At 36.4% G+C, this 27,539-nt stretch overlaps 1 pseudogene; it reads right to left on the minus strand.

The window, feature by feature from the left end:
• The window catches only part of LOC125163705 (heterogeneous nuclear ribonucleoprotein A1-like), a 40,859-nt pseudogene extending 25,958 nt beyond the window's left edge, over positions 1–14,901 (minus strand).
• Between the last annotated feature and the right edge of the window lie 12,638 nt (positions 14,902–27,539).

Raw genomic sequence — 27,539 nt, forward strand, 5'->3', positions numbered from 1 at the left:
TCACTACACCCCAAGGCCTCCCATCCTATTTAAATCACTTTTTGTCCTACTTTAAAAGGCAAGTTATAACTTCCTAAGTAATTAAAAAAAAATCCTTTAGATTTTCTGTGATTTCTCTAACAAATCTATTTCTAATTTAAATGCACTACTATAGACATATGAACAACTTCTTAAATGTTTAATAAGCATAAATTGGATGTCTAAGTAGAAGTCAAAGCAGAAAATTCTGTAAAACTAGTGTCTTTGAAGAAAATTTAGGTATGATTCAAATAACTACATACATGTTTCTGACTAAGTACCAGTGGAAAACTATGAAATGAAATGTTCCAACTTACTGAATATCAGGTATTTAATAGAAATTTTTACATCTTTCTGATTTTAAGTAATTTTTTTCTGCTATACCTATAAATCCTATTATAATCCTAGTTTTTAGCACACTAAGATGTTCTAACTAAAATAACATGTTACAGGCATCTGGAAAAAGTTAATTTCAGTTTATTAGCAGATTATGTGAGGACTCAGGTTCAACATATAACAAAGGAAAAAGTACTTGCCTAATTATGTATTTGAGCTTTACAGTTTATTGCATTTACCCAAGAATAAAAGAATGACAAAGTCTAGTAAAATTTCATTTAGATGTATTACTTACATGTGTTCTTAACAGATTGATTAAAAAGTGCATATAAATCTGTGGTAGTTTCCAGAAAGACCTCAAACTAGTGGATTTTTGGCCTCCTCATTAGAAGGCCACCCTAGTGATTATACTAAGCATATCTAGGTTTTTTGATTTCTGCTAAAAAATGAGAAATACTTAAAGATGCTTTGGTTTTATGATCCCCCCCCCCAGCACACAATTTTCCTGGTAGTCAATGTGATACTTTCATGAGCTAAAGGACACCATTGTGATTGTGAGGCATCTAGGAGCTAATGTCAAGCAATGATGAAATGTTTGAAGAAAGACGATAAGAGCATCACACAGATAAGTCAGCTAGGATTCTGTCACATATCACCCCATGTGAGTAAAATTGTTATGTCATTATAAGAAAATTGGGAATCCCTGTTATGAGAACCTCAACATATTTATAAGGTATATGGAAATGACTGATGTTTACAACATCCTACAGTCCTTAATGTCTAGAAGTATATGAAGAAATTGCTGCACATAGAAAAAGGCAGGAAATCCAAAATGGAGGGAGTTAATAGACAATATGCAGCTAAATCCAAAAGACTAAAACTTAGGAAAATGCTAAGTCAGACCACATAAACTACCATGTTAAACCTGTAAAATGGACAAAATTTAAAAGTCAACAGCAAATAATCTGGAGGAATATCTGTTGGGAGTTTCCATTGCATCACCTTTTCTACAGAGCAATCGGTCAGTATTTAGTGAAATTAAAAATGTGCAGATCTTGAGGCCCAGCTATCTTCTATTGTGGCTGCAGAGAATAACTCACGAAGGTCACATGCAAGGATCTTCACTGCAGTGGCACTTGGGTAGCTTGGGCCCACTTGTTTCCATCACTAGAGACTGAATATGGTAGATGCATATTTCTAATCATGGGATAATGAGAAGAAATAGACCAGCTGTGAATGAATAAATATGGATACACCTTAAAAACACATTATTGAATAAAATATAAAAATAGAACAAGATTTATAGCCTAAATGTAAGACCTATATTAGACACACTATATATGACTTCAAAAGCTTAGTAGATACCTGTGAGGGAGCATAAAGTAGCATTGGGGTGCAAGAGAAACCCTCTTATACATCATATTGGATGATGTGACATGGATTGAAGACTCAGTCTCTGCACCCGAGGTTTAGAATAAAACCTGATAATATAAAGCACAATATTGAATATACTTATGCCTATTCAAGAGAATAAATTAAGCACTTGACAATCTATATAAACAGTATGCCAGTTGTGAATGTCAAACTATTTCCTCCCAACTTCACAACCTTTTTTTACAAGGTGAATTACTGTATGGAAATTGAAAGCTTCCAAACTTATTCTGTAATTTAGTCTTTTTACTAAGCAAATGTTTTTCAAAGTTACACCATTTCCCCCCCAAATTTTGCTTTTTATTTCATTCTTGCATGATGTTACTGTGTAGGGTTTGAGGGGTTTCCTTGTTTCTAAAAAGCCAAAGTTAGATCTATTCCAAAAATGGCAGTAATTCATTAACAATAGGAAAGACCAGAAAAGTCACACCAAATAAATCAAGCCTGTAACTATGTAGAGACTATATTCTAGTAAACACTGAAATGTGAGCAATTCAATATTGAAATCTACAATCATAAAATCTTTAGTGAAAACAACTTGATAATTTTCCTCTTAAAAATAGCATTTTTGATTTTAGCTGCTATAACATAGAACAGGTACTGTAAAGGGAAAAACCTCAAAGTATGAAATATTCTCTATTTTTCTACTTTTGAGTTTAAAATTCTGCAATTCTTTCCATAATATCACCTTTTATATTAGATGCAGACAATTTTCTACTTGATTTCATGTATAGGACTACGTTGACAAAGTGTACACAATATCCGAAGGATTTCCAGCTTAAAAAGAGTGTTAGAGGATTTGGTGTAAGCCTAGAAAACAGGAAAAGAATAGTGTGCTCATAATGTATCCTTAGTTTTACTTTCACCTTCAACATGAATCACTACCGGTGATGTGGTAAGAGACTGAACCTGGAACTCAATATTAGGTCTAGATGATTTGTCTTGATCAGAAATGCATGAAAAGCCTTGGTATGTGCCCGCTCACATTATTCAAGTTGGCAGGAGCTCATCTGAAAGGCAGAATTCCATGGCCAACAAAGTGTGTGTCTAGTGAGGAACAGGAGATGTTCAAGAAGCCACACACACTAAACTTCCTGGCTATTCTTCAGTCCTAATTGTTGAAAGTCCATCCATTTGGCGAATTACAGCCAAGTGTAACTTGCACAAGATTTTGGGCTAAATGTTTGTTTTTACCATGGTTCTGAGGCCACTTCAACTTCCTTATAGGAATTACATATGGTTTGAGGTAAGCTTTGAAAACTGGATAGGAAAAATTGGCAGGAAAAGATGGACATGAAGACAAATCAAGCTGAGCGAACAGCTTTAGGGAAACCACAGAAGTTTTAAATTGTAGCATGTGTTCAGACATGCAAGGAATTCATCCAGGAGATTAGAGATCAGATTAAAAACAGGCTTAGGTTCCTTCATGTATCGTTTACATTTAGCACTGGAAATTCTGGCATAAACATTCACATCCACAGATGAAATTCCTACTGAGTGTATCCCCAAATGTATACATTATGTGTATTCATATGTGAACATATATGTATGTCTATAGTAAAACCAAAGTTTTAAAGAATTCTCTAAAAATACATAGAAATCCTAAAATTAAGAAGCCAAATGGATCATGTGACACCCTTCTAGGGTGCATGTACTCCAATTCAGACTAAAGTTATGAGTATTAATAAAGACTAATACAGGTATAGTATAGTGATCCTAAATATACATATTGTCAGCAACTTAATTGTGGTCTGCTAGAAATTTGAAAATTTGATATATCAGTTGAAGAAACTAAAATGTAAGAAATGGACAAAGATCACATCTACTCTCTAGGTGTACCATATAGCTCTGTATTTCTTTAGAAACTCTTAAGATAATTCCACTTGCACCAGTTCTCAAACTTTCCTAGACCTCTTCTGTATAGCTATGGGAATGACAAAGGATTGGAGAAGATTGATGTGTATGTCTGGAATGCTCTTTCGACCATAGCATCTTTGATCATTGAATTTATACACTGAAACTTCAGAAAGATTGCATTTGATAAAGCATTCCCCTGCTTTCAAAATGAAAACCACTGGTTAAGCAGATTATAATGCCAAGAGGAAGGAGCATTTCCTTATAATTTCAAACTTTGCTTCCTGAGATCCCTTTCTGTTGGCTACATATGGTTGTAATCTTGATTCTCAATAGAAATTTACTTTTTTCAACTAGGTTGCTTGGACAAATAGCATTGAAACATAGCTTACTCTGCTAACATGGTCCAGTAATGGAAATTCAGAAACTGGCTGTTACACTACAATGCAAAACTCTTTTATGCTAAAGGAAAAAAGAACAAGAGAATAAAATATCCTGGTATGGCGTATAAGTAACTGCTTTTGTCCATTGAAGGAAGCATGTTAATCCAGTCACTTCAGAGAAATATTTAATGGAGTTTCATACTGGCACCAGAAAATTGACTTTTATTCTTTGGCAAAAACATCACATTTGGATCATGATTGTAGAGAAAGGACATAATTAACAGCATGAGGGTACTTTTTGATTACATCTTATCAGCTAACATTTAGGAGATCTTTTTCCTTCTGAAATACTAACGTTTACAATGCTGTGAAGCTGGCCATATAATTGTGATGAAGATATAAATGCTATAGTTAATACAGAAACAATTACTATAATGTGGCTGCCATAATAGTTCTTGATTGAATTTTGGGAAGATGTGGATAACAACTAATACCAGAAGTTCTTGGAAATCTATTCATTTGCTATAAATAAATATGCATGTGACTTGGTGGCAATCCATCAGTTCCACATCAATTATCTTTGTGTTCTTCTTGACAGAAGATACAGCCTATAAATTTTTTACTTGATGTGTGAAATTCAAGACTCTTGTGAATCATTAATATCTAAACTCAAAAGTAATTCAAAATCATGAAAACTAGTTTTGCAACCTTATTTTCCCTTTTCTTTCCCTGTACTTAACACTTTAAGCAATAATCAGTTTATAAGTTCATTGAAGAAAGATTGAGCAGATACTTTATCTTACTGTCAGGGTTATTGACAAATGATACCAAGTAACTTTTTAAGTTTATTTACTTATTTTGAGGCAGCATGACACATATATAACTGGGAAGGAGCAGAGAGGGAGGAGAGACCATCTCAAATAAGCTGTGTGCTATCAGCATAGAGCCTGACACAGGGCTTGATCCCACGAACTGAATCGTGAGATCATACCTGAGCTGAAATCTCAAGTCCACTGCTTAACCAACTGAGCCACCCAGCACCTCTTGGATGATTTTAAATCTTCTCAAATTTTATCCGTTTTAGGGTTTGTGCTCTGTAAACTGAGATTTTAGTCCATGGTGTGTCAATAAATGTTTAACTAAAACATATTCTTAGGCCACAAAGAGAAATACGTAATACCTTTTGAAGGTTGTTGTTGTTGTTGTCGTCGTCGTCGTCGGGGAGGTTTTTTTTCAGTGTTAACTAGAGGGAAATACCTTTTTCCATAATACCAACTTCCAAGTCAAAGAGGTCTGGTCTTTAGAGTATCCTGTTGAAATGACTTATCCTTATGCTATACTCTGTATGAATTCATTAAATAAAACAATTAGATCTGTACTCTTGAGTGAATATTTTTCATGCCACAACACATACGTTGTAAATTTTCTATAAGACAATATTTAAATTATAAATTAAAAACTTAAATTCCATTTAATATCCAAATAGTTATATGGTATTTCTCAACCTCTGATAGTACTGTCAACATTTGGAACCAACTTTGTAGAGTTTACCTGTACACTTGAGGACATTTAGCAGCTTCCCTGGTCTCTATGGACTAGATGTCAGCACATACATACACCTATGTGTACAGTTATGCAATATAAAAAAACATTCAGATATTGCCAAATGTCCCCTGGTGAGAAAAATTGCCCCAATTGAGAATCACTGTTCTAATCCATTACTTCATTAAAAAATGTTTTAGGCTACAAGTTACATCCCATTTAGGTGGACTGAAACTACCAAAATTCCCTATTTTAGCAAATAGAATTCTTAAAAAGTTAAGGTCAATATCATATGTTTGGTTAAAAAAAATAATTTACTGATAGAAAACCATTCAAGGTAAACAGATTTCAAGATACTAGAATGGGTAGTAGGTCTTCATGGATCCACATAGAAGTTATGTACAATTTCAATAAATTAATGCATATGAAAATTCCTCTAATATATATCTACTGGAAACTTCATATCTACCTTTGAAACATTAGCTAGGACTTTTTTCTTTTATTTTTAATGTAATTATTCATATATATTAAAATATTAAAATATTATTCAAGTAAGTTAATAATCAGTGTAGTATTGGTTTCAGAAGTAGAACCCAGTGATTCATCACTTAAATGGGAATACCCAGTACTCATCCCAACAAGTGCCCTTTAGTACCCATCACTCATTTGGCTTATCCTTCTACCCACCGCCTCTCCAGTAACCCTTAGGCTATTCTCTGTATTTGAGTCTCTATGGTTTTCCTCCCTCTTTTTTAAATCTTATTTTCCTTTTTCTTATGTTCATCTGTTGTTTAAATTCCACATATAAGTGAAATCATGACATTTGTCTTCCTCTGACTTTGTTTAGCATAATACGCTCTAGTTCCATTCACATTGTTGGCAAATGGCAATCAAAAAGAATGAAATCTTGCCAAGTAGTATTTCATTGTGTGTGTGTGTGTGTGTGTGTGTGTGTGTGTGTGTGTGTGTGTGCGCGCGCGCGCGCACACACCACCTCTTCATCAGTCGATGGACATTTGGGCTCTTTCCATAATTTGGCTATTGTTGATAGCACTGCTGTAAACACTGGGGTGCATGTGCTCCTTTGAATAAGCATTTTTGTATCCTTTGGATAAATACCTAGTAGTTCAATTTCTGGGTCATGGGGTAGTTCTATTCTTAATTTTTTGAGAAACCTCCATCCTGTTTTCCATAATGGCTGCACCAGTTCTCATTCCTGCCACCAGTGAAGGAAGGTTCCTCTCTCAGCATCCTCACTAACGTGTTTCTTGTGGTGTTAATTTTAGACATTCTGGGAGGGGTGAGCTGGTACCTCATTGTGCTTTTGATTCTTAAGTTCTTCTACTATACTACTATGGTAAAAAGAGGGAAGGGGGCCTATAAACAAAACTCAAACATATACACAAAAACTTGAAGCAAAAGACTGAAGGAGTTTTTCCAGAGAACTTCATCCTCATTTCTTGTTTTCCAGAAGATTCATGTCTGCTTGAGATTGCAGGTCAATATGAATAGGAGCTCCTAGAAGGAAACCGAAGTTAGTTACTTTCTGGAAAACAAATTCTTGATGGTCTCTTTCCTTGAACTTCATTGATGTGTTATAGTGTGTTTGAAGTTTAATATACTAAAAAGTTATTTTTAAGTGTATTCCTCCTAATTGGGACAAATAGTATCATGAACAAATACAGGGGGGAAATTAAAACATAACTGAGCTAGTTGTAACAACCCTAGCAGCACTTACTCCAGCACCATGGGAGCCACAGCAATGGTAATGGTTATGGTCTCAAGTACAAGTATAGAAATTTTAGCGAATTTCTACAGATAGCACTTTTTAAACAGTACTAACATGTAAAAGAAAACTGACCCAGTAGCATAGCATGGGATTTAACAACATGAGCAACCGAGAACATGGCTGGCACTACTTTTAAGCATGGTTAAAACAACAACGAGATCAGTGCCTCAATGAAGAATGGATGCTTGATACAACACTGTTCTGGAGAGTTAGCAAGTAGCATTCTTAGAAACCTCTTTATGCAATGCATGTAGAAGTAAGACCATTTACGTTAATCTATATAACTTCCATTCACTGATACATCATGGTATTCATACCAAAGAGCAACTTAAAAACAGAATACTATATATGCATGTATAGAATTAACACTTGGAATAGATGTTTATAAGAGCACTACAACAATGACTAAGGAAAACTGTGCTTAGACGCTTATAAAAGACTTAACCATTGTTTTACAGGGGTAACCAGCATATTTGTGTAGTTCCATACACCCACATGTAGTTGAACATGAAGGTGCAATGTCTTTTCCTGCAATACCACTTGACTATTACCTTGCCAAAACTAACTGCTAAATGAGTGCAGAAGTTCACCTTTGGTTATTTTTCATTTTTTGACTTGCAAAGTAATGCAATGAAATAGTACTCCAGTTTGAAAATTAGGAAAGCATTCAGAAGCCCAGAAGGCTTATTCTACCACTGCTTACCTGCCGAAGCATAGACAGAACATCCGTCAACATACATATTTACGAAATGTTTTTCTTGTGACAAATTAAGATGTACTCTGAGCAACTTTCAAATATGCAATACAGTGTTAACAATACGTGCAATACATTTTTATGACTTCATAAATTGGAAGTTTGTACTTTTGACCCCTTTACCCATTTCTCCCCCCTCCATCCTCCTTGCCTCTTGCAAACAATGATCTGTTCTTTAGATCTGAGATTTTACCTTTTAGATTCTATGTATGAGATTATATGGTATGTGTCTGACCGACTTTACTTAGCATGATGCTTTTGATGTCCATCCATGTCACAGATGGCAATATTTCCTTAAGGTTGAATAGTTTATTGTATATATACATTTTCTCTTTTCACCTATCACTGGACAGACTGTTTCCATATGTTGGCTATTTTCAATACTACAATGAACATGGGATGCATATGTTTTCTAGTTTTTTCATTTTCTTCAAATACCCAGAAGTGGAATTGCTGGATCATGTAGTGGTTCTATTTTTTGCTTTTTGAGACCCCTCCATGCTGACCATAATAGCTATGCCAATTTATATTCCCACTGATTATATACAAGGGTTTTTTTTTTCTTTATCCATGTCTTTTTTTTTTTTTAACATACAGTCAAAAGGTACAGAGTTTTTATAAATGTGTGGCAAATTTCCTACAAAAGATGGGAATAAAACCTACCTATGCATGAAGAGCTCCCCTGTCCTCAAGTATTAGTGTTACTTGCCGGGAGCCTAGTCTTAGCCAAACAGTTACAGGGCTTCCCAGGAAAGACAGGAATGCTTTGAGACCAGATGAGTGCTTTACCATCTTCTGGGAGAGCAGAGGTGACTAGATCAACTGTTGCTCAGGACCTGAGAATGATTAAATGGTTTCTTCCCCAAACTTGGTCATTTTTGTCAAGCTGCTGATGAAGCAGTTGCTTTCCTGGTAGTTGCCTACAGAAAGGAAAGGAAACTACAATAGTGTGAAGAAATAAAACTCACAAAAACATGCTATGGTGTCTTACACAAATAAAGATCTTATTTTGTCACTTAAAAGAAGTCCAATAGTCTACTGCTTGTGCAAAATATCCCCAAATCACTAGACCCTATCTGTTCAATTGTTAGAACATGGCTTTCATCCTGAAGGTAATAGGATGGATGCTTAATCTATCTCCATGTAAGGAATAGCAAGGGTGAAAAGATATCTTCCTGGTCAAGTCGTCATCTCAAAGACATTCTCTGGGTTCCTGAACCTGTGACATCTGTGCAATCAAACTGGTATTCATAGCTACAAACAGCAATAAGAAATACGATATTTTACTCGAAGATGATGTCTTGGATAAAATCAACTGTTATTAAGCAGGGATAATGAATACTTGGGAAGTTGATAGAAGTCCTAACCATAACATCCTAGACTTCAGGCTGCTTTAACACAGCAGGGATTGTTTGTTACTCAGCAACCAGCCCCACATATGGCATATTAAAGATGCTCAGTAACTGGTAGAAGGAACCCTGAGTAAATGAGTGGAGTTTTCTTTACACTGGCAATAATTACTCTCGTTATTTGAAATGGAATAATCCGAAATTAAGTAGTCCAAGTATCATGCAGGGGCTTGTGGCCATTGTTGAGTCCACAAAGACAGAGCAAAGTCTTTTAGAAGGACTTTAGAATCTATTACAATCTCTAAACTAATACATGATCTAACCTAGAATATTGTGTCCATATCACTTGATCTAAGCAGAAGCAAACTGACTTATTGTCAAGTCTGCAACATGTACATGTTTATATTCTATACTATTGCAGTTTTATAATATGAAATGCTACCAACCTTACAAGTTGTGTGTCATTTGAAAGAATTCCAAATAATACCTTAGAGAATCTAAACTCATAAAGCTAGAAGTATTTTCCAACATAAGGCAAACATTCCAGATGTACTCTGTAAGAGCTTTGTTTTCTATTTTTCTAGAGTGTCAATATTTAACAAAGGGTCTACAGAGAACCAATACTTATGTTATAGCTCTTACAGCTATGTGAATCTTGAGGCTTAATTTTTTTGATTATGTGTCTCAGAAAAGGACAAGTACGATCATCTGAGGGTATCTTTGGTAATCTCATGAGCCCTTGTCCCTTATTAAAATTTTAAAGCTCTCATGATTAGCTTGCTGTTGGGGGAAAAAAAAAAACTTCTGTGTACGTATATATGAAGAACAAACACCAACACACAACAACTGAAGAAATGTCTTTCCTAACACGGTTTCCATGGAGTGGTCATGGTCAAGCTTTGTTTCAAGATGTTAAATAAACATCACAATTGCCTTTTAAATCTAAAGAAAAACAGTGAAAAATCTCATAAGGTGGAAAATCGTAGATTAAGAAATGAAGAGGTCAGCATTTATAGACTCTGAAGTATGCAGAGAAACTCAGAAGTTGTAATTAGCTGAAACAGATTATACACCCATAATGTAATTTTTGAGAAACTGTGGAAAATTCAAAATTCCTCTTAAGATTACCGGAGTTTCAAATGTGAAAATTCGGTGCATGTGTGTGCACACATGCATGTGCTTTCAAGCCCTAGAGTCCTCACACATGATTAGGACTTATCTTCTCACAAAGAATAAGAGTTTTGCAAAAGAAGCCTAGAAACCACTTACGCGTGATTATGCACATGCGCAAGAGTGTGCATATTGCCTGATGTGCATGTAGATATTTACAGATTAAAAAAAAATGGCCAGATTTGATCTATGTTCTTGAAAATCAAACCTCTTAAGTAACCACACCAACAATGGTGAAAGTGAAAGAAAAGTACCACTGTGATCCGGGTTTGTCTATGTAAGCTGTCTTGGAAAGGGAGGGTACCACAGACTACTGTTGAGATAAAATGTCTCATCCTAGTTTCCAAAATAATGCTTACTGTTTGATTGTAGCGCTAAACAGAATGTGGCCCTCTACAAGTTTGCTTTCCCTCAGTATAAAAAATAAATCCCAGAATTTCTATCCTGCATCAGAACCCCTTTGTTTACCTGCAGTGTGGCTGCAGGTAGTACAGGGGAAAAGGCAGGATAGGACCAGTTATTTTAGCTTGTAACAGTTAGAAGTATCTTAAATTTCACCTGACTTACCGCCTTGCTGCCATATATATTTAGAAAAAATTTTTTGCGGAATAAATGATAAAATATACATCAAATCTAAAATGTGTAGACAAGTTATGCAAGCCCTCTTAAATCTTATGGGAACTTAAGAAATATTTTCTCAGGAACCACATAAGGAACCAATGCTATCTATCCATAATATCCCCCAGGTTAATTATAAGAGTGTGTTTTATAAGGCTATGTTTCTATCCCCCGTCAACAGAAACAGATGATACCTAGTCAATTATCTGTATCAGTACAGCAGAAGTACACGAAGGCTAAAGACAGCAATCCCAGTGTGCAGCTTTATCATCTAATTTGATCTAAGGACAGAATTTGGATTACCCAAGGCAGGAACTTCCAAAATTTAATATGCATAAGAATTACATGAAATGATTATAAAAAAGTGATACTTCTAGTATTTGATCCCTGCATCTCTGATTCAGTCAGGCTAGGGCTGGCTGGTTGCCTAAATCTTTGTTCTTTAAATTGTTGCTGTTAACACTGGATAAAACTGATCTGTAGAAACAAGGTTGACTGTATTCTTATTTCTCAGATGTCAGTTTTTGACAAATGTCTGCCAGAGACGTTGAAATCATATTCAACTGTAATAAATGAGTGAAGGGATACCATTTTGCTGATTAATTTATAAAACCTGCACATTAAAGTCATTTGAGTTAAATTATGTAGGAACTAACAAGGATATTTGGCTAAAGAGGAACAGTGTACAATTTTAAGCTAAGGTTTTCCTTATGAGCCTATCTGGTCATCAGTTTAAAACTGGATGGGTCACAAAGGTGTGCTATGAAGTGTGGGCACAATAGTTTGTGTCTTTAAAACTTTAAAAACGGGTGATTGCCTAATATGGCCATAAAATGTAAAATAAAGTTTCAATGGAGCCTACACAACCAGAGCAATCATAGTGGGTTCATACGCACATTTAAGTGAATGAATTAACCTGATACATTACAATTATTAAAAGATCAATAACTTTTGGGAGGACTGTGCAAATAACTTTAAAATACTTGATAATAAAATGTTCCTACAAAAACTTAAAATGGTCACCAATGATTCCATCTTTAAGTCTTAAAAAACCAGAAAGGCATAAAAATAATTTTTTTGATTTTTGCCAGCCCTCAAAATAGAGAAATGTATACATATATGTACATATACATTCTATATGTGCATGTATGGGTGGCATGTTTATATCAAGACTATCTAAAATTATCAAATCATGAAGGTACAAGTTAAAACGTTTTGGCCTCTCAAATTTATCTGGCTTCCAGGAGATTGTTGCTATTAACCTCGAACACCATGGTGGTTTTAAGGTTTTTATTGGCATCATTTTCGTGTCTCTGTTGACACCAAACAACTTAGGTATTGGTTGTCTCTCAGGGTCAAGTCTACGGAAAGATCAATAAAAGCTGCAGAGCCTCTCATGTTCTGACAGAATTCATAAGATGAGAGAAAATGAAAAGCACATCTCCTCTGTTGACTTCTGTATCTGGATTCATGGTTCCAAAACGTCAACATAAGGTCAATACTTAATAATTCTGATGGTTTTCATCTTAACTTCCACTTCTAAGGACAATTAGGAGAAATTGTGATGCACTTGGATCTCAACCACATTTTTTTTTAGTTTTAGTTTTTCCAGCATTGAGATGCAAACGAAAAAACATTGTGTAGATTTAAGGTATACAATGTGGTGGTTTTTAACGTAAGTATACCTTTAGTGATTAGTACAAACTAACCTACCCTTTATCACATAGTTACTATTTATGTGTGGTGAGAATACTTAGGTTGGCAAGGATGTGGAGAAAAGGGAACCCTTGAACACTTTATTGGGAATGTAAATTTTGACAGCTGTTATGGAAAAATGGAGTTTGCTCAAAAAATTAAATAGAACTGCCTTATGATCAAAGGAATTGAAATCCATATCTCAAATAGCTGTACTCCCCTATATATTGCAGCATTATTCAAAATATGCAATATATGGAAACAACCTAAATGTCAGTGGCTAAATGGGTGAAGAAATTGTTCTGTGTCCACAATGGAATATTAGCCTTAAAAAAGAAATCCTATTTGCGATAATAGATGCATTTGGACTGCATTATCTAGGTGAAATATAACAGACACATGAAAGATAAATATTGAGAACACTTATGTAGAATCTAAAACAATCGAACTTAGAGAAACAAAAAGGTGGTTTCCAGGGGCTGGCGGTGGTGGAGGAAATGGGGAAGATGTTGGTCAGGGGATAGAAACTCTCTCCGCTCTAAGTTTTAGAGATGTAATGTACAGCATGGTGACTACAGTAAAGTGTACTTTAAAATTTGCTAAGAGAATAGATCCTAAGTGTTCTCAACTACCTTCTTGATACAACTGGGATATCTGACATTAGCTCCAGTTAGCTCTGCACCTGTATGATGTGATACAGCTTCAGTGGGCTGCCTGGTTTCACTCTCAGTTCTAACAGACATGCTTACAAAGAGAGGTACTAGGTTTCTCAGGATGCCATCTTAAATTGGGACAAACCAAATTCTTAATTTCCCCCCTAAAGTTATTCCTCCTTAGACTTTCGTATTTTGAAAGTAAACTATCAACAGATGATTATCAGTTTGAGATGATAAACAGGTTGAGTCATTGGGAATAAATGGAAATTGAAAATCCTTTTCTACTGTTGCTTACATTACTTTGTTGATATTCTTGAAATAGAAAAGTGTTTACATATGCAAAAAGATTGAATATTGAAAATAGGGAAAGGGGGAATGTAAGAATGAATTGAGGTAATTGCTTAGAAAATAGGACTTTGATAATGCTCAGAACACTAAAAGATAAATTGGGGTGACTGAGTGGCTCAGCCAGATGAGCTTCTGATTCTTGATTTCAGCTCAGGTCATGATTTCATGGTCATGGGATTGAGGCCTCACATTAGGCTCTGTCCTGAGTAGGGAGCCTACTTAAGATTGTCTCTCTCCCTCCACACCTCCCCTACTTGTTCTCTCTCTCAAAATAATTGTTTAACAAAATCAAAGACCAATTTAAAAAAAATGGAGCAAAGAGGAAAAATAATCACTAAAGTTTATACCACACTAAGAATTAAAACACGTGAAATTATGGGACATAATATAAAAACCTTGAACTGAAGGATACTCCATTTTGCATTGAGAGTGCTCACCAGGCCACAGTAAAACCAGGAAGGAAGACTCCACACCAAAGTACACAAACTGTAAAACCTGAGAACAGGGGAACAATGGAGCAAGGTCTTTAAAAAAAAAAAAAAAAAAAAAAAAAACAAAACAAAAAAAAAAAAAAAAAAAAAAAAAAACAAACAAAAAAAAAAAACTGCCCAAAGAATTGAGAACCAGAGAGGCACCGATTATGAAGTGACACAGTGGAAGCTTAAAGACCCTGTGAAGGTACTTTGAAGAGAAAGAGAATTTATCTACAAAACCGAATTAATGAAAGTTTAAGACAGTAAAATGACATTTTCAAAAATACAAATACACCAGAGTACCTCCAGATTACTGTTTCTCAGTTTACTACTTGAGGCGAGGGTGCCCGGAGAGAATCATGGGATCCAAACCAGGAGCAAGACAGGTTCTGCAGGGTGAAAGCAGGCAGGAGGCCTCCAGTGCAAGCATGCAGATCAGAATGGAAGATAAGAGCCTCAAGGGAAGAACTGACATATGCCAACATGGAGAAGGATGTTCCAGACTTCCTTCAGAAATCAGGACCATTAGTGGTAAATTACCTTGACAACTGAGCTGATAAAGAAGTCCAAGAAAACCTTTCCAACCTAAACATCTTAGCTGTTACAATTGGAATATTAACAAAATATTGTGAACTATTAGAAGATTAAGAACAGAGGCATGTATATGTGCATGTGCTTAAGGAGTGGGGAGGGTGTGTGCTGTGGTGAGCATGAAGGGCCAGAGACTTAAAGCTTCATTTACCAGGGTTAAGAAATCAAGTAATAGTGTGAGTGGTATAAACATATTAATGGGAGATAGGGATACTTGATAAATTTACTTCCATAAGAGATTATAGTAGTCTGAGTACTGAAAATTTGGAGTAAAGTTGTGGTAAGATAGGGACTGCTTATGTGTATTTAACTTTTGTTTTCATTTTGAGAGAGAGCACAAGCAGGGAGGGGCGAGGAGAGAGATAATCCCAAGTAGGCTTCATGGTCAGCATGGAGCCGAGGTGGGGCTCAATCTCCCAACCACCCAAGGTCATGACCTGAGCCAAAAACAAGAGTTAGACACTTAACCAACTGAGCTACTCAAGGGCCCAATGCTTATTTAACTTTTAAAACTGTGCATCTATATTTCCTTATAAACATGACTGAGTAAAACCATATAATGCTTAAATTTTTTTAATGCTTTAAAATCTTCAATGCCATGCATGTCCATAAAAAAAGAATTGTACTGTTGTTTGAAATAGCAAGACTGGACGTGGTTTAAATATTAAGAGCATGGGGGAAAAAACTACAATTTTTACATTGGGATATAATATGCGTTTGTCAACAAAAATGCAAATATTGATCTGGAACTCCCTCTAAAAGTACTAAGCCAAAAGATCAGAATGTTTTTAGGTTACACCATTTGTAGTAAAATGTCTGTGGTGTGTGCGTGGAGGGCAATCTATATAATGGGATATGAATTATATATAAAACATATTCATAGTTATGTATATAACATACCTACGTACATGTAGATGTGTATGTTTGTAGTATTTTATACGTACAGTAAAAACAAATGTGGTTCAGTCTTCACCTTGGCTCCACCAGTTCCTTGCTCTGTCACTAAGGAAAGAGCTACTATTCTGTGCCTCAGTCCTCACGTCAACACTGTGAATACACCTATTTTCAGTTGATCATTATTTACTTACACCGGTTGCCAGAGTGTTTCAAGTTTAAAAGCAGACTGTTGGTCAAAATCTTGTCTATATTTATCAAATATTTAAAAATGTAACTAGTTTTCCTAGTAACTTCATTGCTGTGATTTTTTTCTTAAACAATTTTTTAATGTTTATTTTTGAGAGAGCAGGAGCAGGGGAAGGGCAGAGAGAGGAAAACACAGAATCTGAAGCAGGCTCTGAGCTGTCAGCACAGAGCCTGGAGCAGGGCTCGAACCCACAAACCATGAGGTCCTGACCTGAGCCGAAGTGGGATGCTTAACTGACTGAGCCCCCGGGTGACCCTCATTGCTGTGATATTCTAAGGAATAGTCGCAAATGTCTAAAAACCTATCCCTAAACTTTTCATCACAGCATTAAAACATTAGAAACATTAAACTTCCAATAATAGGCTGCTATTTAAATCAGATGAAATCTACAAAATAAAACACTTCTACTACAACTATCTTTAAATGCTGATATGTTGAAACTAAAAACAAGGCAAAGCTAGATCTTCCACATCAAAATGAGAATGGTGTCCACTTACGTACCTATTGGTCTGCCTTCCTCTTTGTGGATATAAAGACACTAAATAGTGGTTACCTGTGGTTGCTGACAGTATTTGTTTTCTGCCTTTTACTTAATATCTACCTCCTCCTCCACATTTCTAGGTATGCTTTCTTGCTTGAAGTGTTGCCTGAACAAGGCATGTTCATAGGGTAGTAGAGCCACATGGTTACGCTTGCATTCACTTTGACAGATGTTTTTCCCTTGTGTCCTCCTGGGTGCGTCTACTTCTGACCAGCTCTATGCTTACCTGGAAGGAGAGGTGGCTTGGGTGTGACGCACTAGCACACGAACTGCTTTCAGTTCTTGATCACATACCTAAACCTACACCTTGGTCATTAGCAAAAAATAAGCCAGTATTCTGAATGTTTTCCGGTTAATGAGAATCAACTGTTAGTAAAAGCTTATAGTGGAATCTCCTCTGGATAAAATCATTCTATAGCAAAGCAAATGTTTGGTATAAATCAATGGCAAGGCAGCCTGAAGGCCTAGGGCTGAGCTTTATAACTATTCTTATTTTGGGACCAATTAGCTACTGATTCAAATTGTGACAAATTATAGTGCTTTCTAGCAACTGCTTTTGGAAAGGTAATTCATCACTTCAATATTAAACTTCTGTTTCTTAAAACCTCCCACTTTAGGGGTGCCTGGGTGGCTCAGTCGGTTGAGTGTCCGACTTCGGCTCAGGTTATGATCTCACAGTTCGTGGGTTCGAGCCCCGCATCAGGCTCTGTGCTGACTGCTTGCTCAGAGCCTGGAGCCTGCTTCAGATTCTGTGTCTCCTACTCTCTCTGCCCCTCCCCCATTCACGCTTTGTCTCACTCTGTTTCTCAAAAATAAATAAATGTAAAAAAAAAATTAAAAAAAAAAAAAACCTCCCACTTTATAACCACTAACCTGAAGTTACTGCTAACGTAGGGGGGTTTGATACCAGCCAGTACAATCAAGTTTGCTATTCTGATTGGGTTTAAAACATTTTTACATAATTAAAAATTGTCTATGTATCTTGTAGATAAAAGCTACCTTCCTACCTCACTGGAGGGAGTAAAAAGTTAAGTGTCCTTCCTGATGCGGGAAATCTTTTTGTTTCTACAATCTCCATTCTAAAGCTCATTGTACACTAATCTTGTTTCTATAGTTACTTTGGAAAAGAAGAATGCATGTTATTACACACTCACTATTTTAAGAATGACCAAAAAGGGTAAGAACCCACACATTGCCATTATTTTTAACCTAGGTCCTCACAAGATTAGATAAAGATTAGAGAGGGAAGTGAATATCAAAACATAAAAAATGCATGGAAATCTTTGAACACAATATTATTCCCTCCAAGGACATAAAGCACACTGTGTATGTGTGACTTCTAAATCACGTCAATAGATGGGAAGGAGTAAGTTTGATGGAAAGATCATGAGTTTAAAGGAAGATGGTCTGCAGTATTTTAAAGTCGGGGAAAAAATTTTTATTTCTCTGTGCAACCATTAGGATAAAACTGAATTCCTGATAACTTATTTCAAAGCTGGTGAGCAATTACATGAAGAGAAAAGATGATAGAACTTCTTAATGTATCGTTAAGTGGTGTGGGTAAAAAAAAAAATCCATAATATGTAGTTTCAATCCTAAGGAAGATTGTGTGTATATTTGGCAAACGAAGAGAAAATTATGTGATACATTAGATGTTAAAATGCAAGGGCGTGAAAGAGGTACAATCGAAGTAGACCAAAAAGATCTGAGGAGTGAGGTTGCAATAGATGTATGCCACAGAATGTTAAAATTTTTAAGCATGTGCTAAGAATGGTGTTTACAAAACATTGTCAAGCATGGGGGGAAATAGGAATCTTCATTTCCTTCTGACAGGCATATGAACCGAGTAGCCATTCCAGATTGTAGTCTGCTATTGCTTAATGGAAGTGAGGGACTGCATTCCCTATAACCCAGCAATCCACATCGGAAAGAATGGAAAGACAGCACGATTTATAGCAATGAAGAATTGGAATGAAGTGGTCTTTCAGGACATGAAAGTGTTACACAGAATTCTATGAAATCCTCTTCAGCAATTTGATACGTAAAAAGACACATCGAGCTTGACGAAAAATCTTCGTACAAACTAGGGAAAGGAATGACCGATTCAAGATCATTTATATAAAACAATACAAATGGACACCTATCTACGGGTATTTGTTAAACTTGTTATAGAAGAAACCTAAATGGGAAAGGAAATGAGGAGTGGGGAGAAAGAAGTAGGATAGGGAGGACCTGACTCTTGATGATGAAAAAGGATAGCAGTTCAATCAACTTCCTAGCTCTCTTCACTGGGAAAATTGGAATAATTATGTCTCTGATTTCTTGGGTTGGGGGGGGGACTCAATTGCTGTAAAGTATTCCAATTCAACCAAGTAGCTTTCAGTACAAGTGAGAAGGGTTGACAGAGCTTTCAGGCATCCCTATTAAGGAACTTAGCTATTTAGATATTTGCACTTCTCTTACCAAACGTTTACTTGTTTAACGTATTCATCTTTTTACAAGTTACATCCATTCATTCTGTAGTTGTGGCATTTGTTTCTGTAAGGAACCATAGAATTTAAAGGACATGAAGTCCTACCCTCAACCTGGCTGATATCATTATAGGATTTTTTTCACATGTTAAGATACAATGTAAAACAATTACCTATATCTCTATTTATTGAAAAGCTCCCATTGTTTTCTAAGATCTGACTTCCTGGAAGGAAATCATGTTCTAGTCTAGAACATTTTTATTTAAGTACAAAACCTAACGGTGTTTAGATATAAGGGGATTTGACTGTTTCCATCCATCCTGTAGGTAAATTATTCCCACAGTTTGAGTACTGCTTTGAATTTCACTGAGACCAAAGAAAAATGTGCATGTACAGAAATAATGAACGTCAAGAAGGTAGTTAAATAGCAAAGTACAAATCCTGCTTTCAAGGACTTCATTACCTAATGTAGAAGGCCAGCTGGAAAGCAGCTATTTTTAACCCTGAGTGAAAATTGAGGGTTTTTCTACCATGATGAAGACCTAATGCAGAATGCTACATAAGAGGTTAGTGTTAGGTTATCTTCACTTTGAGAGGAAGGTACTATATCAAGACTTGAACATGTTCAACATATCCAGGTAATGGGAGAGACATGTCTAAGTATATATCGATGAGATAGAATACAGCTTATTCTGTAAACTATAAGTACTTTAGTATTGCAGGAATAGAATAGGCAAGCTGGTAAATTGTGTGAAATGAAGGAAGGTAATCAGGGGCCAGATACAAAAGCTATAGATCTGCTAATGGGGACTGGAGGCAATGAGAAGTCATTTAAATATGACAGTGGTATGATCAACTTGTACATCAGATCAACCTTCTTTATGGAAAACTTGTAACAGGAGGGAAGATTTGATAGGAGAGGTGGAGATCTGTTAAAACGGGCGTTACATATCCCGAGTGAAAAGAAAAAGCAAACCTGGAGGCAGTAAAAAGATTAGTGTTTGCCAGGGATTAAGGGAGAGGGACTAAAAAGCAGAGCACAGGATTTTTGGGCCAGTGGAACTTGTGTATGATACCGTAATGGTAGATAAATGTCCTTACACATTTGTCAAAACCCATTTAATTTTAAAACCTGAGTGAACCCTAACATAAACTGTGGAGTTTGGGTGATGATGATGTGCCAATGTAGGTTCATCAATCATAATCAGTGTCCCACTGTGGTTATAGAATGTCCATAGTGAGGAAGGTTGTGGGTATCTAGGGACAAGAGATATGAGAACTCTTCCCATTCAATTTTGCTATGACCCAATCTTGCTCTGAAACTGCTCTGTAAAAAGGTTTTTAATTAGAAAAAAAATGGACGCAGTAGAAATGGGAAGAAATACTCAGGAGTTATTAAGAATGAGGACTGTAAATGGAATAGAGGAGGGGAAAATGTGTGACCAATGTTTATTTCTGCTAGTACTCAATCTCTGCGATGCACTGTATACTGCAGTAGAGATAGCTGGAAAATGATGGCAGAGGCCAACCACTTGAGACGATGGCCCCAGAAAAGCAAGCTCTAAATATGGGTATAATAACTGTGTCTGGACTTGATGTTATATGATGTAGTCCCATAACACAGCTTTGTGTTAAGATTATAGTATCAGTAATAGTAATAGCATTCCTTTTTGGATATCCTAATGACCACCTTATATATATGGAAAGAAGAGAACAATTTGCTACTTAGATGGTTACCTTTAATAAGGCGTGCTTATTACTAGAATCCTTGTGATAACTAACGGTAAGGCAAGATGGAGGAAAGGTTTATGGTAAGTACATACAAAATCTACCCTGTTTTTCATCAGAGGGAGGTTAAAATAAAACTATTCTCCATCCCCATGGCAATAAAAAGATGGCCATTGAAAACTGCCTTGTGTGTAGATGTATCCTGAACTGACCATCGGGGATCTATTCATTGTAAAGGGTTATCCAGCACCTATTAATTCTATAAATGGTCTTCTTAATATAGAAATAGGCTATATCCTTTTGACCAAAAAAAAAAAAAGTATTTGGAAAGATGTGTTTTCAGAAGAGGTCACTTACTAAAAGGACTGGCATGTTCAGAGCTCTTACTACTGAGAAGAATGAATTAGAATTAAATGACCCACTTTCAAACTTGCTCATGGCTTGGAACTCAGTATCCTTCTGGAGCCTTGTAAAAGGAGTTGAAGACCTTTGAAGTCATTAACCCAAGAGAGACCCAAGAAATGAAGTCCCCCCAACCCTTTTTTTTTTTAAACAAGAGCCAGTTATTGGCTATCTAAGCCTAACTATAAGTGACATCCTGTCTGCAGTAAGGAAGGTAAATCCATACAAAGGACCAAATCTTCACTTGCCTCATGTAGAAAAGTGGACCTAGTTGCATTAAAACTATAAACAAAATTATGTGTGCATAATTCTGAAATCACGTGGATGTATTAGGGTTCTCCACTGACACCGAGCCAGTAAGAGATGTATATATGCATGTGTACCAATTTATTTTAAGGAAATGACTCACACAAATATGGAGGTTGGCAATTTCGAAATCGGCATGGTAGGCCAGCTGGCTAGAAAGTCAGGAATGAACCAATGTTGCAATTTCAGTATAAAGGCAGACTTAAATTCTGCTAAAGATGGACAGAATTTCCTCTTTTTCCAAGGAGGTCAGTCTTTCTATTCCTACAATTAGAAATTGCCCACCCATATTAGGAAAAGTAATTTGTTTTACTCAGTCTACTGATTTCAATGTTAATCTCATCTAAAAATATCTTTATTTTGGGTCGTGTATTTCTTTATAGAGATACTTATAGTAATGTTTGACCAAATATTGGATAATATGGTCTACCCAAGTTGACATATCAAATTATGTATTTTTGCCCCAAAACTTGTATATCTCATTCTCAGTATAATAGTATAATTGATCTCCAGTGGTGGGTACGAGATGGTGACCAAGGAAGGATGAATATGGTCTGCCAGGTTTGCTTTTGCACTCTTGCTGAGACATGGAATGGGTCTAATCAGAATAGATGAGACAGCAAGAAAATGCAGACTGCCCACATGCTGGAGATGATAAAAACAAGTTTTCTGATTTCCCTGTGAATTTTGAAATGTGAGAAGTCTCATCTCTCATTTGACAGGAAGAGACCTTTTGTTCCTAAAAGTACTTTGGATATCTCTAAGTTCAGACAAACACCTCTCCCTTTAGGGTATCAATAAGATCTGTAGAAGTAGTATCAGATCTTAAATCAATGAAATATCAAAAATACTTGTACACTCACGGGAGCCCAGTGGTGCAATTTCTAAGAAAATTTCCATCTGTTAATCTCAATACCCTGGTCTCCAAGAACCTTTGTACTTAGACTTTGGACTTATAAGCACAGTATTCCATAATGCCTAGAGATGCTATTATTACAGTCAGTTCTAGAGGCATCCAAACATGGCTATCTGAAACCAATTCCAGAGAAGATGCTTTTATGTTGAGGTACTCAGTCACTGAAAATCTGGCTCACTGGGTTTTTGAGTAGCTCAGGTATTTGAGTCCAAAGATCATTTCTCAGTCAGACCTTACATTGTAAGGTATATTATAGTAATGGCTTTCCTGTCTTCAAATAAGTTTAAAGACTTGCTGAAAACTTTTTTTGTGAATCTTTTCTTGCAGCCTACACTGGATAATGAGCTATGAAACCTGAGCCAGCAGAAATTCCTCATCAGCATTTTGGACCATGATAGTCTTAGCACAAGATAAACTCCCTGTTCTTATATTTTCCAGGGCATGGCAGGTGAGGTTGAAAAGTTGAAAACACCTTACCAGAGGATATAGGCGTGTTGATCTAAAAACTACTGTGCCTTCCCTGAGAACCAAGCATGAAGTCAGTTGCATAGTTACAATCCCATGACACAGGGGATCCCCTGTCTCTTGTTTCTAAGGAATTTGCAGGGCCACCTATGGGTAAGCTCTAGGGCGGGGTAAGTAATTCTAGTCAATGACCAATAGGTGAAGCACATGAACCTATTTCTATCTGACTTCCATTCCTAGGATCTGTTATATCATAGACACACTTAGTATCGGCCACCATCATTCATGACCTGCCACTCAAGTTGGAGCCAGACATTTTTGTAGCAGGACCTTTTAAGTTATCCTGAATCACTAAAGGCTTTAGAAATGGACTCGAGAGAGGGAGAAGAGCTAGGCCATCTGCATAAAAACCCTGCTATGTGTATCATTGGCAAAATTCCATTTTTTCTCAGTGAATGTTGTAAATATTTAGTGTTGTAAGGTACGTAAGTTCTGACAACGTTGCTACCCCATAGCTAATGTAACATTTTCAAGAGCAATAGTCAAATATGGAAATGTAGCTGGAGAGGGTTGGAGGCACTAGAAGTCTGGAATAATGCACAGTGAGGTATGTTTCTTGGCCTGGTTTTCCAGGGACCCAGTAGGATAAGGTAATCAAAAAGGGTATCAAGCTTCTGATCAGTTACAATAGGGTTAAGTTTTTTCAGACATGGAATTCCTACAACAACCATAACCAATTTCTTAAACAGTTTCATTAATATCACCTATGGGCCTTGTATAACTCAGTAAATTTACACCATATGGCTAAAAACAAGATCTGGGAACATGGTGCATTGTCAAATATAGAGAAATCATTTACTGAAACTTGTGCTGAGCAGAGAAAAACCTATTTAATGACCAATATCTATGTCCCCAAACAACTCATAGACGACAGGTAAATTTGGGCAGATGTAAAGCAGTCTACAAAAAAACTTTAGAAACACAGGTGGAAGGACCACAGTCGATGTGGTGTGGTTGTGGGATGCTGGGGGATAAAAATGAACACCTAATCAGCTTGAAGTAATTGCAGTAAGAGGAATGACTCATTTTGAGCAAGGACAGCCTTTGGGGAAAAAAAAGTCATAAACAGAGTTGGCAATGATTATTAACTTTCATTTGTATGCTGCATGATACATTGCAAAAACACTTGTACATGTTTTATCTCCATCTAATTGGAAAACAATCCTGAAAGTTAGAAAAGGCAGGTATTGTTCTGCCTGTTTTATATGCAAGGAAAGAAATACAGACAGGTTAATTGAGCTGGCTGAGGTCACATTGTTACTTAGCAGAACCAGCAAGGAATAGAACCTGGGTTTCTAGAATCTCAGTGTAATATATTTTAACCACCCCTGACTGCACACAGTTTTGCTGAACAAAGAAATTCTTGCAGTCCTGTACAGTTTAGAGAGCATTGGTTGTTTATCCAGTCTTACCCTACCAATAACGATGTTAGTTTCACCCTTCTCCAGCCATGAAATCAGAGGTCTTCTGGTTCATCCATCATTTGTGCCACAATGTTCACCAGTCTGAGATCACACGAAACTTTGTCAGCCTCATCAAAATGCCTATTGATCTTAATGCTGAACATGTGCTTTAGAGAAATGCATGATGCACACAATAACTTAGTTTTACTTCTGAAAATAAGATCTTCCCTTGGGGTGCCCCAGGTGGCTCAGTTAAATTTCAACTCTTGATTTTGGATTGGGTCATGATCTCATGGTTAATGAGTTCGAGCCGTGAGTCAGGCTCCCGGATGACGGTGTGGAGCCTAAGGATTTGTATTCTCCCTCTCCCTCTCAAAATAAACTTACAAAATAGATATTGCCTAAAGAACATATTGTAACTGCTTTGACTCCGGGGCGGGTGAGAAGAATGCAAGGTACTTGAGATGTGTATTATCTTGGCCTACGGATGTTTAAAAACCACCTTGACATACAAAAGGGTTCGTGTTTATTTTCCAACCTGACAGTTTTCCTTATTCTAAAAATCAAATTATACAGCAATCAGTGCTGGAAAGGGAGGAGAAAAACTTCAGTTGGATATCTAATGACAAGTTGTCAGTATCTGCTGTTGATGAGTAGTGGGCTCCTCTTACAACTGTCAAACAATTTTTTACCCAGGCAATATGGGTAAAATGGAGGGGAAAATCTCTTGTTTGCATCCAAAACAATTCCTCCTGTTTAGGAGAACTGAATCCCAAACCAAAATAATTTTGCTTCACATCCTACTTATGTCACTTCTCAATGTCTCCAGAATCACAGATATCTCCTTCCAGTTGAGTATCTCAAGCACACAAATACATAATCTAAGATTGAGAAGCATGATCTGTATCAAGAAAGCTGTTTTGCATAAGGCAAAGCTCCATTTTACTTTCATTGGAATATACTTCAGCTTTTAAAGATCTACATTTCTCTTCCTGCAATGGTATTATCATTGATTGCACAACTTGTATGAATAAATGAGGCTTAAAAGGCAACTACATGACTTCAGGTCTTTTTGCCAGTGAGAATACTTGTAATTTGTCCTCCAGTTGGAGACTCAAAATACTACTGGCAAAGCCTAAATTTAATGTTCTGCCTTTTTCCTCAATGGCTGCCTAATGTTTTCGATCTAGTCAATTCAGCCCATTTCTGATTGATGAGCACCATGACAATCTAGTGGCCAATGCTGCTTCCCTGCAATAAATAGCAATGGGGCATTGCATCATGTTATATATAAAAATGCTCTGTTCCTTTGCTATGCTTTAATGAGTCACCTTTCCTTTTTTTAAAAAATCAATTACAAATGCTTGAGTTTGAAAGTAATGACAAGTCACTACCTATGGGGAGTAAAAGGAATGCAAGATATGGTCATTGATCTCAATGAGGTAACGATTGAACCCTTAAAATCCAGGCTATACGAGGCCTTCTAAAGAGATGGATATCCTCATTCTTTTAAGTAAGACACTGAGACTCAAAGATATTTAATCATTGGCTGAAGGTCACTCAGCAAGTACAGTGGTATGTTTCTGGTTCCCAAATTGGTGCCTTTTGCATCACATTGCAGTCTTCCAAAATGCGGGCTGTGATCTAGTTGAGAGATAAGACACAGACTTGATCCATGTTACACAAGAATAATGAATGAAATAATGGCGTCTTTGTGGTCCTTAGAGACACTAGGTACTGAAGTAATGGTTGGATACTAAAGCTGGAAATTATTTTAGGTAAAGAGATTTTTTAAAAAGGCTTTGAGGTTTGAGATCATGAAACTCTCTTGCATAGAATTTGAATGGATGAGAATCCTGGGTACTTGCAAGGGAATGGTATGAGCAATCACTCAGACGTTTAAAGCAATTTTCCCAGGTGTTTGAATAGCGTTCAGAGCTTACCGTGCATGCTTTTCTTGGTCTTAAGGAGCAGACTGGCTGGAACATGGTGGCATCAAACATACTGAGAGCAGATATCTACCTGAAGGTTGGCAGTGGAAGTGAAGCTCAGCAGTTGGTTTACTCAAAAATATCTGCCTCAAATGGCTATGTGATTAAATTCTCAGGAGTAGGCAAAGAGGTGGTAGAAAGTGCTTCAGAAAAGGCTAAGGATACACTGGTAACACACAAGGATATTTTTTGTGATGGTAATGTAAAAAAGTCCGTGAGCTTGGTTACTATTTATTTCTTGGAAGTCTCTGGATTTATTTCAGTAGTCCCTACATTTGGGGAAAGAGTTGCACCTGGGAACAAACTGCTCTTCACAGTCCTAAATGTTTTGAAACGTTGAATTAGAGAAAACTGGAATTTATTTACAAAATGTCAGTATTTTACATTGTATTACATCTTGGACCACAATAAAGTACATCTGTATTTTAAATAGGGATTGTTTGAGATATATATTAGTTTTAGATGTACGATGATTTTATATTTGTATGTATTACGAAGTGATTACCACAGTTAAGTGTAGTTAACATGGGTGACCATACATATTGTTATTTTCTCTTGTGAGGACTGTCAACACCTATTCTTAGCAAACTTCAGTATTACAATAGAGTATTAACTGTAGTCATCACACTATATATTACATTCTTAGTATTGTTAGGACTGGAATTTTATACATTTTGACCATCTTCACCTATTTCACCCGTTTCACCCACTTCCTACCACCGGTCTCTAGAAGCCACCAATCTGTTCTCTGTATCTATGACTTTTTTTTTTCCTCTCTGAGAATCCATGTGTGAGACCATAGGATATTTGTCTTTCTCTGACTTAGCTTATTTAACATAATGCCCTCAAGGTTTATGTTGGTACAGATGGCAAGATTTCCTTTATTGTTGAATGATACTCCTGTCTATACATTTTTATCTCTTTATCAATAGACATTTAGGTTGCCTCCTTGTCTAAGCTATTATAAGTAACACCACAGTATCATGGGGGTACAGATGTCTTTTCAAGTTAATGTTCTCATTTCCTTCAGAAAAATACCCAGAAACACAAATCCTGGATCATGTGCTAGTTTTATTTTTAATGTTTGAGGAAACTCCATACTCTA

The sequence above is a fragment of the Prionailurus viverrinus genome, chromosome A1 (assembly GCF_022837055.1).
Source record: "Prionailurus viverrinus isolate Anna chromosome A1, UM_Priviv_1.0, whole genome shotgun sequence".
NCBI classification, from domain to species: Eukaryota; Metazoa; Chordata; class Mammalia; order Carnivora; family Felidae; genus Prionailurus; species Prionailurus viverrinus.